The sequence below is a fragment of the Saimiri boliviensis genome, chromosome 10, assembly GCF_048565385.1.
Source record: "Saimiri boliviensis isolate mSaiBol1 chromosome 10, mSaiBol1.pri, whole genome shotgun sequence".
Lineage (NCBI taxonomy): Eukaryota > Metazoa > Chordata > Mammalia > Primates > Cebidae > Saimiri > Saimiri boliviensis.
The window spans coordinates 16,124,894-16,136,398 of NC_133458.1; positions in this window are offsets into that span (position 1 = coordinate 16,124,894).

Consider the following 11,505-nt stretch of genomic DNA (forward strand, 5'->3'; position numbering starts at 1 on the left):
CTCCCGAGTTCAAGCAATTCTCCTGCCTCAGACTCCCTAGTAGCCGAGACTACAGGCGTGCGCCACCGTGGCCAGCTAATTTTGTATTTTTAGTAGAGATGGGGTTTCTCCATATTGATCAGGCTGGTCTCAAACTCCCAATCTCAGGTGATCCACCCGCCTTGGCCTCCCAAAGTGCTGGGATTACAGGCGTGAGCCCCCATACTCGGCCAGCTATATTTCTTATATGTCTTCCTGATGCCTATTGCTGTCTTAACCTTTCACTTTAGCGTTTCCTCGGATTTAGCCTGTTGGACTGGCGATGCCTGGGGGGTTCTCTTCATAACTACTGGAACCTTCCAGGCATTAAAGCTGACTCTGTTCTGTGGACACCAACCCCAGCTTCTTTTCTGAACTTTAGTCATCACTGGAACAACAGTAGGATATGAGAGTGGGGACAAGACAGGGGGAGGCAGTGTGCCTCTGGACTGCCCCTGAAGATCCCCGCAGCCTTGGCATGGCAGACACCCCTGCATTCCCAACATGCCAGAGGCTGTTGCAAAAACCTTTGTATGAAAGTCCATGATTTCAAGTTTGTCTCTGTGTAATCATTTAATCAGTAATAGAGCAAGCAACTTAATCTATATCCTCCTAACCTCCCCAAACTCGTAAACATAGTCTGACTAAAATGTTTTGAAGTGGGTCGGGTACAGGCTCTTTGAATATGGTAGTGCAGGTATTTTTTTTTTTTTTCTGTCTTGGGTAAAATATTTGCAATGCATGGAACAAATTAAACTGTGACTTTTGTTTTGCAGTTGATGTTGCAGATATAAATAAACATTGAAAAATTGATTATGCTTTTGTTAGCATAACAAAATGGTTAGGATCTGCACTTGAATTCCATCTCCATATCTTACTAGTCTTGGGATTACGGACAGATTATTTAATTATTCCAAATCTCAGTATCTTTATCTGGTAAATGAGGATAATAACAGAACATATATCACAGAGTGGTTTTGCACAGTACCTGGCAATAGCAAACTCCAAATATTTTTATTTTTGTTATAATGATGACAAAGACACACACACACACACACACACACACACACACACACACACACACAAATCCCCACACTCCTTCTCTGTAACAGTGAGGGACAGATACATGCGTTTCTCATGGCTCCCTTAAGGCCCTGAATACCCTAACTGGAGTTTTGAAGAATATTTTCAAAGAGTTGCCTGTGGCATTCTAACTCTGCATTTTTCCATTCGTAGAAGCATCTATCCTCCCTCATTATCTTCTTTGCACATCTAAGAAGGAGACATCCCAAACAGCTAAGGTTATTATCTAAGCAGTGTGCCATGATAGATGCTGAGGGCTTCAAAAGGCAGGAGTTTGTGGGGTGAGTGAGGCTGATGTGGGGGAAGCTCCCGAAGCAAAGCAAAGCCTGGTTGAGGCTGGGGCTAGAGAGTCCTAAGTGTAGCCCATGTCTCACTCAATCTCCTTGTTAATCTTCATGACAGTTCTGTTTGTTGAGAAAGGCTCCCCACTTAGCCTCAAAAGTCTCTTTGAGGATCTGATGACAGTCATGAGCTGTTATCCTAGAAAAATGCATTCATGGCCACTCACATAAAGGTTTGCAATTCATTTCAAGACTCCCATGGGGCCCATCTGTGAATCTCAGATCTAGACACACTCTTCACACAGTCCATTTGTTTTTGTATGTGGGGAAAAACAGCGCCCTGAAAACTGTGAGGACGCACATGGTGAACCCTTCCAAGAGATGATGAGACTACTTTAATGCAGCAGCACAGAGAAGAGAAAATAGGAGGCTCACATCAGTGAGTAAAGACTCAGGCACTCCAGATGCTGGGTGGTGAGGAGGTAGAGGGAGGGTCCAAGGATGAATCCAAGTTTCTCAGTTTAGTTGACAGGCTGGTGCCATTCACTGAGACAGGGGATGCAGGGAGGGAAGGAGGACAATTATTTGATGTAGCTGTGGGATATCTCACGGGGATATCCCAGAGGTGGTTAAATCTGTATCGACAGTTCAGGAGAGAGCTACAGATAGAGATTTGGAGGTTTGATCAACATTTTATCAGAGGCCATTGAATTTGATTGAATTTTATCAGCGGTTATGATATTTCATTGAATTTATGGGACTAGATAAGAAATCACACGAAGATTGTATGGAGTGAGAGGGGGCCAAGGTCAGAGTCCTGAGAAACACTGGCAGGAAAAGCCATGTTTCCGAAACCTCAGGCATTTGCAAACCCCAGGCTGATGTCACCTGTGCTATGATTTTCTTGGGATTTTTTTTTCCATTCAGCTCTCTTTGTTTTGTAAGTTTTGAAAGGGAATGGATTATCCCTATAATAAATGAGTCATAACGAGAAAGTAATCTTAAAATATCTGCTAATGGAAATAAAAATCCGAAACCTCTTTTTCTGTATTCTTGCTGGTGACTATTGGCCAGAGAAGGCTTTATGTCTGAGATTGCTCTCTCTCTCTTTCTCTCTTTTTTAGAAAAGGAAGATGAGCTGGGAATGGTGGCTCACACCTGTAATCTCAGCACTTTGGAAGGCCAAGACTGGCAGATCATGAGGTCAGGAGTTCAAGACCAGCCTGACCAACATGGTGACACCCAGGCTTTACTAAAAATACAAAAACTTAGCTGGGTGTGGTGGTGCGTGCCTGTAATCCCAGCTACGCAGGAGGCTGAGGCAGGAAAATTGCTTGAGTCCGGGGGCCGGAGGTAGCAGTGAGCCAAGATTGTGCCATTGCATTCCAGCCTGGGTGACAGAGTGAGACTACTCTATCTCAAAAAAAAAAAAAAAAAAAAAAAAAAGAGCAAATGTTAGAGAGATGTTATACTAACATAAAAACTGAGACTTTCTCCTTGTTTAAATCAGAAGAATTAGAAGAGAAGTAAAAAAGCATCAACTTTCTTGCTATAAAACTCGTGTTTTTATTGGCGTTGAAGGCTCAGACATAGAAGGTACAGTTTTATGCAGCATACACAGCCCTGGCTGAGGCCTTACACCATCTAACATGATCTCTTCTGCCACCGCACTATGAATCTCTAACTTGGAAAAACCAGAAGAGATGGGGTCATAGTGGGTCATAGTATCCAGGAATGGAGAGGTCCAGAGAGGGAGTGGTCAGGTCGGAGGCTGCAGAGAGGGCAGGCAAAGTCCGACTGAAAAATAACCCCTGGATTTGGCAACCAAGGATCACCGGTGTCTTTGGTGGAGTGGATTTGATGGCATGGTGAGGGGTGAAAGGTAGAATGTAGCAGATTGAAGAGTGAATGGGAGATGACAATGGGAAAAATCAGCACAAGGAGCTTAGCTGTGAAGGAAAGGAGAGAAATAAGGTGTACAAAAAGATGGTGTTTTGCTTATTTTTGTAAAACATGGGAGATAGTCAAACATGCTTTTAAGTATTAGGGAAGGAAACGGATGAATTGTAAGAACTGGAAAGGGGATAACAGATCGAGCAAGGTCTCGATTTGAGGGAAAATTGAAAGGAATCAAATCAAGAGCACAGGTGGACAAACCAACTCAGAATAGAAAATTCTATTAGCTTTGAAGGTAACAAGGTGAAGGCACATGGAAGCCCAGGGGATGGCTTGAGTACAGGAGTGGAAAGCCAAAGGAGTTTACATCTGGAGCCCAGTTTTCCTCGTCAAGGAGCAGGTGAGATTATATCTGAGAACAGACAGACAGCATGAGAAATCGATTCTAAGGAATTGGCTCACATAACTGTGAAGGCTGGGGCAAGTCTAAAAACCTGCAGGGTAACCTGGGAGGCTGGAAACCCATGGAAGAACTGACGATGCAACTTGAGTCCAAAGGCAGTCTAAGGCAGAATTCCCTTCTCCTTCTGGGGACCTCACTCTGTTTTCAAGTAAGGACTTCTTCAACTGATTAGATGAGGCCCACCCATATTACAGAGGGTAATTTGCTTTACAGAGTCTACTGATTTAAATATTAACCTCATCTTTAAAAAAGTATTTTCACAGCAACATTCAGACTGATGTTTGACCAAATGTCTGAGCACCATAGCTTAGCCAAGTTGACACATAAAATTAGACCATCACAGAATATTAATCATCCCATTCATGTCAATAGTGAAAATATGAGATCATGTAGATAATGAGAAGACTATCAAATGTGGAGGGGATGTGGATTCTAGTAGGTTCTGGCTACTAGTAGGTAGTAGGTTCTGGCTCTGATTTTCACTCTACTTTTTTTTTCCTCCTAAGAAATTTAAGATGTTACCTGATTCTTGGCCACAGGGTTTCAAGGGAGCCAGAGCTAATGAAGACAGCATGGAAGGCCACAGCTGAGACCTACCTATGGGAGTCAACCTCACCTTCAAGAAGAGCTACCATTTTGACATAGATGGATAAACTCCATGAAAGTGAATCTCCTAAATGCAAATTCTAATCACGAAGCCCCAGTCGGCAAATCTGCTGGAAACTCTCCCTAGCAACAGGACGTAGATGCTTTAGACATAACAAAGTGTACACATTGTCTTTCACTCTTTCTCCTTCCTCTATTTTCAACATGGATAAAATACATATCCATTTATCTTGCTCAGATCAGTAGGATGATTTAGCTTTATTTTCATGGCTGCCTTTTCTTAATGCAATAGAGTTTCCAGTCGGGCTTATTACTTCCTTCAGTCACAAGCCTGAGGTCCTTTCACATTCATCCTGTCCTTGGCAAGGATCTCTGGAAAGTAGCCTGGGACATACCTAGTGGTAAGCCACCTGCTCTGGGTTGAGGGTGGATCTATTCTAGTCAGAGGCTTTGTGATCCGGACAAAGGAATTGAGTATATGGCTGTCAAATTGTCAGGCAATACTAAATTTGGCTGGCCAGCTGAATTCTAGCAGAAAATCATGCAAAATAAGCTTTAGCAATTGGAGAAAAAAATGGCCCACAGGAAAAAGAATGGGATGAAATTCAGTAGGACTATACGCCCATAGAATTCTAACTTGAGGGCTGCAACTAGCTATGTGACCTTGTAGTACAAGGACCAGTCTTCAGATATAAAATAGAGTTTGGGATTAAAGGGATCTTTGAGAAGAAGCCATCGGCCACCCCTTCCTCTCAATTTTACATGCATTAAAAAAAAATTTCCCTTTTTTTGTTTTTCTTTCTTTCTTTCTTTCTTTTTTTTTTTTTTGAGATGGAGTCTCACTCTTTCACCCAGACTGGAGTGCAGTGGGGAGATCTTGGCTCATTGCAACCTCCCTCCGCCTCCTGGATTCAGGCGATTCTCCTGCCTCAGCCTCCCAAGTAGCTAGGACTACAGGCGCATGCCAACATGCCCAGCTAATTTTTTGTATTTTTAGTAGAGACAGGGTTTCAATGTGTTAGCCAGGATGGTCTCGATCTCCTCACTTCATGATCCACCTACCCCGGCCTCCCAAAGTGCTGGGATTACCCATATAAGCCACTGTACCCGACCAGAAAAAGGTTTCTTTCAGCTTAAAAAGGCATAATTCTTGAAGTGCATGTCCTCCGAATTCCCTGATCCTCCCAATCAAAATGACTATCAGCACCTTGACAATAGTATCATATCTTGTATATCCCTGAATTTCCAGAGACAATGATAGTGCCTGCCACATAATTGATGGTCAATGCATTTTGGTTAAACAATAATAATGAGAAACTCCCATTTGAAAAATGTGCTATAATTATTATTCTTTCTCAATCCAGATGCTCTCCTCTACACACAGTTTTATTCAGTAACTCTCCTAAAGCTGTAAAGGTCAGAAATTGAACACAGTTCCCCAGGTCTTTGAGCAGCATTAAATATAGGGAGAAAAAATTGCTTGTGTGCCGAATACCTTACTTCTGGTTGGAGAAAATAAACACTGAACTGGATTTTAAATATACATCCCATTATATTTGTAATCAACTGAAATGCTAAAATATTTGCATGTGGATTTCTGCCAAACTGCTTTTCTCTCATTCTTCATGTGTATGATTGATCTTGAACTCAAACGATAGGACTTCAATAGGACTTCAAATACTTTTATTTATTTTTATTTTTTAACTCAAGGTAAAGTCCAACAAAAATCAGTTTAAATTTGATGCTGTCAGTGAAGACATTAGCGATTCTTTCTGGCTTAAGGTCACTGGCGAATTTGATATGCATATCTTTTGTGCTTTTTGTTGTTCTTCTTTTTGTCTTTTTTGAGACAGGGTCTCACTCTGTCACCCAAGCTAGAGTGCAGTGCCATGAAAATGGCTCTCTGGAGCCTCAACCTCCTAGGCTTAAGCAATCCTCCCACCTCAGCCTCCTGAGTAGCTGGGACTACAGGCATACACCACAACATCTGGCTGATTTTTTTTTTTTTTTTTTTATAGAGATGTGATCTTCCTATGGTGTCCAGGGTGGTCCTGAACTCCTGGGCCCAAGCAATTTACCCACCTCAGCCTCCCAAAGTACTGAGATTACAGGCATGAAACACCACACACAGCCCTCTTTTCTGTTTTTATCCCACTCTCTGACAATGTTGGAGGAACTGGGACTAGCTCTAATAAGAATCACCCCCTTCCAGGTAGGGTAATGAACTAACAGCTGAAAATGCACACTGAAATATTGCCAGACATCCCTTATTTGACCATCTTATCCACAAAGATCTACAGATGACACTTTAAAAACATTTTCTAAAGCACAGAAAGACTTTTTAATACAGTAGCCCCTGAAACTTGCCAGACAAATAATCCGTTAAAACATAAACGAAGCAAGGCAGGTATGGTGCCTGTGTATGGTGGCTGTGGTACCAGTGACATTCTTCTTTAAATTCTACAGTCTCCCCACCATCACCCTCTGCTTTTTAAGGAAGTCTAATTTAGCGTATGCCTTGGCATTGATATTAACCTGACTTTCCACAACTGACATCCCATCTGATGGCTATCTCCAATCTTATTTATCTTTCATGACTCCTCAAAAATTAATAACTGTGACATTGAGATCACAGTACAAGTTCTTCAAACATCCACAGATAAAGTTATTTAGATTTGAAAATAAACTCTTTGAGGTTGGCCTTAATAAGGATAGGAGAGCTCTCCCAGATTCCTCACTTAAGTGGCAAGGATCCGCTGTCAGACAGCGATTACCACTTCTTTGTAACAGGCTGCTGCTGCTTTTGCCATGAATTGTAGTTGTTCCATCAGCCTTTATTTCTGCTCCTTCCAGTTTGAAGATGGTTTTTGTCTTTCTAGACAATAGTGAAAGAGAAGGATTTGAATAATTCTGGCTTCTGCTAATATCACGCCACATTTTCTAAGAGTAGGCATAAAGAAAGTGGTAAATTTGGAGACAGAGAAGCCAGTCATGGAAAAACAGGGTCGAGGAGGAAAGTTCCGGCACAGGTGTAACACAGAAAGATGAGAGAGGTCACGCTTGACCACATACGGACGGATGCGGAAATGGACTGCTATTGCTGAAAAGCCAAAATGATACCAGGCTGTATTTATAGAGGGATGCCATGCAAAGCCCACGAAGCAATCACTAGGCTACAGTCTATATTAGACCTCTATTCAATATGATGCTCAGTTTGTCATACTTTGAAAAGAGAGAGCCCACAGGGGTAACAAAGTAACAGAAAATCACAACTTAAAGTTAAGGAACTGGGGTTGCTAAAGGCAACCATTTTTCTTGAATTCCACCATTGTCTGGTTGCTTGAACAGGCAGGAGGAAAGAGAAGAGAAACGGGAAGGAGAGTTGCCTCAGCCAGAAATTTCTCTCCAACCTTCTGGCCTCTCAGTACAGAATTTCAGAAGCATGTTCTGCCTCCCCACCTTCCGGTCAAGGTTAAGATCCCCTGCCTGAGGTCTCTCTGTGAAAACTTGCAGCGTCTCTTAATCAGATCTTATTAGGGATGGCTTCTCTACCTGTGCAGGGCTCTTACTGTGTAAGTCACCACCTCCACTGTTGGCTACAGGGACTTCAAGAGCAGGACTGGTTGAGCAGCCTCGGGCTCATGCCTGCAGCCCCACATTGACCACAGCAATCTTGTAGCCTCTGCCTAATTTTTGAGCTTGTTTTCAGCCTGTATGTGAAAGATTTTCTTCCTGTCTTCACCAAATCTCTGTGGGATTCTGAACCACTACCACCTTGCCCACATACTGAGATACCTTCTTTATGTATCAGCACATTGAATATGATGAGGAAATAGGTAGGTCAACCACAGAGACTCAACATTGACTTCCAGAAGTGAAAAACTAGGATTGTTTTGATTTTAGATGTTTTTTGTGCAGTAATATATTTTGGAGAAAGAGTAATGATTTTAAAACGATTCCTGTCATGTCTTCTTTTCTCATCTACAGAGGTTTTAAACCTCTTTTAATTTCTCCTGAAGAAAGCAAAAGAAAGAACACCGAAAGAAAGACACGCCAAGGAGAAAGCTTCTATGGATCACATAACAGGTTCTCACAGGCCACTGACTGCAAGAGGAAAAGTTTGAGAGCTGGCTTTCTCCATCTTGCCCCAGGAGAAATCCCTGGGAAACATACAAGGATACTGCATTCTAACTATGAGGGGAACATTTCAAGAGGCAGCATCTCCCTTGGCTGACATTGGGGGCCAGGTCCTCATAGGAGCAGGGGCTTAGCTTGCTCCATCTGGTCCCAGAGCTTAGGAGTTATTTTTGAGAGAGCTCTGGGGACCACAAGTCCAAGGAAGTGCTGGGCATTGCAGAGAATGGCCTCATCCCCAAGTTCATGCCACCAGAATTGCAAATGATCAAGTATGTAACCATGAAGAGGCTGTGAATGGTTATGAACACAGGCTTTGTGGCCAGACACACCTGGGATTGAATATTGGCTCTATCAATTTTCTCCCCCCAGTCCAGGGCGGCTCTCAACTGTGTCCAAGGACAAATTCACATACCTTCTAGAAACTGCTAGTCTCCTTTAAGATCAAACTTAGATGTCTGGTGTCTTTTGCCTAATGGTTTATCTTGTACATATTTCCATAACCAACACACAGAGATTGACCAGATTGTTTTAATGGTATTCCACTATAGGACCAGATTTATGTTTGCCATTTTCCAAGAATGAATGCTAAGTTGTTTATGATGTTTGCTATGGGAAACAATGCTGCAATGAATGTCCTTGTACAAGTATCTGTATATAAATATAGCTGGAGCCAAATTTCCAGAAAGAGAATTTCTGCAAGTGTCTTTCAAATCTTGTTATTGTCAAATAGTCCTCTAAAGCACCTCCACCAATTTACCACACACTAATGGTGCCCAAGAAGGCTTCTCTTTGAAAAGGCACTAAGAAAGAAGAATGAAAGGCATGTTGAGGAAGGAGCTAAAAATGTCTTTTGTTATTCTTTAACGCTCCAGCAAGGCATTGTTGGTGCTATTTTAGGGGTCCTTGGGTGCTGACTCCACTGAAGATGAGAGCACAGTTTACTCAGAGGGGACATCTGTCAGAATCTGAGCTTATTTTTGGCAACCTAGTGACATGCTCCCTGCATTTCTAGTGGACTCTTGGCTTCCCTCAGCAGTGACCCATTTGTGGCTGAATATTTAGTTGGTCTCTTAATGCCCATGTCTGCTCGGAAATCTATTTTGGGATTTGACATGTTGGTCCCCTACAATAACTGTGAGATGCAAATCCCAAAATCAGGATCTTACAGTCTGTTATGTGGAAAGATGTATGGGGAAAATATGGTTTTTATGTTTATTATTTAATAGTTAAACTTTAAGTATGGGAAATTACAAACATATATAAAAATAGAAAAAATCATGTGATAGTGCCCCCACCACCCAGCTTCAATAATTATCAAGTTATCACCTATCTCGTTCTTCTGTACCTCTACCAATTCTTCACCTCCTATATTACTGTGAGGCAAATCCCAGACATCTTATCGCTTAACTCATAACTATCTCAGCGTCTACAGTTAAAATATAAGGTCCCTTTAACAAGATACACTCATATTACCATTAACACTCCTAAGATAATTAACAATAATTTTTTGTTTGTTTGTCTTTGAGACGAGGTTTTACTACACTGTCCAGGCTGATCTCAAACTCCTGAGTTCAAGCGATCCTCCCACCGTGACCTCTCAAAGTGCTAGGATTACAGGCATGAGTCAACGCGCTGGGCCCAACAATAATTCTTAATCTACTCAATGCAGTTGGTGTTCAAATTTCTAATTGCCTCATAATGATTTTAATATGATTTTTAAATGTTATAAAAGCAAATGTTCAGAGTTGGGATAACTGAATTCAAGTCTCAGGTTTGTCTCTTTCTCCTTGGGTGACTTTAGATGACTCCTCTGATTCTCATTGCCTCTTTTTCTTAGAATTTTAGAGCTAAAAAAGACATATAAATCTAAACATTTTCGATGGTGTTGAGGATGAGGAAAAAGGAATAGGAAAAATCTGGTTACAATAATTGAAATCAAAGTCAACTTTTATATAACTTGTATATGATAGTTATAAAATCAATGTGCCCACCGGATTCAATAGAAGTTACAAAATCTGTCTACTCTTATCTCTATAAAACAGAAATGGTAGAGTCAGGGGATCCTTATCTTCTCTTGGTAGATAAGTACTTTTCAAAATGAAGTAGAGATAAAAGCTGCTTTCATTTAAGGCACATAATCTTAATATAGTATTTGTTTAAATCTCAGATACTCCTTTAAAATAATCATGTTAGGAAACTGGGAAATAGGAAGGGGAGAAAGGAAGAAAGAACTAAGATTTGGCAGTGATTGTGGAAGTGAAGCAAGACCGTTGGTGGCTCTAACGTCACATGGGATAATGGATGCATACGTATGGCTTATCATGTGCCATAAAATTATTATTAGAGAAATGAGGCTCATCAGACGGTTCTAAATCACTCCCAGTATTTTTCCCTACTGAATTTGTATTGGCAGCAATTGTATTTCTAGAGAAAAATGTATTTTCTATCAAAATCTAGAAGACCAGGTGAAGGAAGGGAAAACAGCCAAATGAAGATACGCATTGACAGGAAAGCAAAAATATTACTAAAAACTCTTGGGAGATGAAAGAAAGAGACCGTCGCCCATGCCTTTTTCTTGCTTCATGTTTGTGTCAGGGCAGCGGAAGGTGACGGAGCTGGTGGTGTAACAGGAAAAAGGAGAAAATGAACAAAAACCTGCAGTTCTCCTTGTGGTTTGATGAAGACAGAATTGAGATGTTCCCTGGCTGCAGCCGCAGGTGGGATCCAGCTGCCAGGGATAACATGCATCTCTATCTTCGCCATGAGCTGGATGCTTTAGTAGAAAAACAGTTCGGGAAGGATGAGAGGTGGGTACTTTCTCTCTCTTGTGAAGTAAACAGTCCTCAGGGTTTGAAGAGGTTGCATTTCTGCTATTCCAACATCTGTAGGGCACCGTCTCTGTCCTTCATCTGAACACAAGTGCCCACACACCTAGATTCAATATCTTCTCACTTAAACCTAGCAAGGACTCTGACAACCGCCTGTCTCCGCTTAAAGATCACAGGCCAAGGGTCTGCTTCT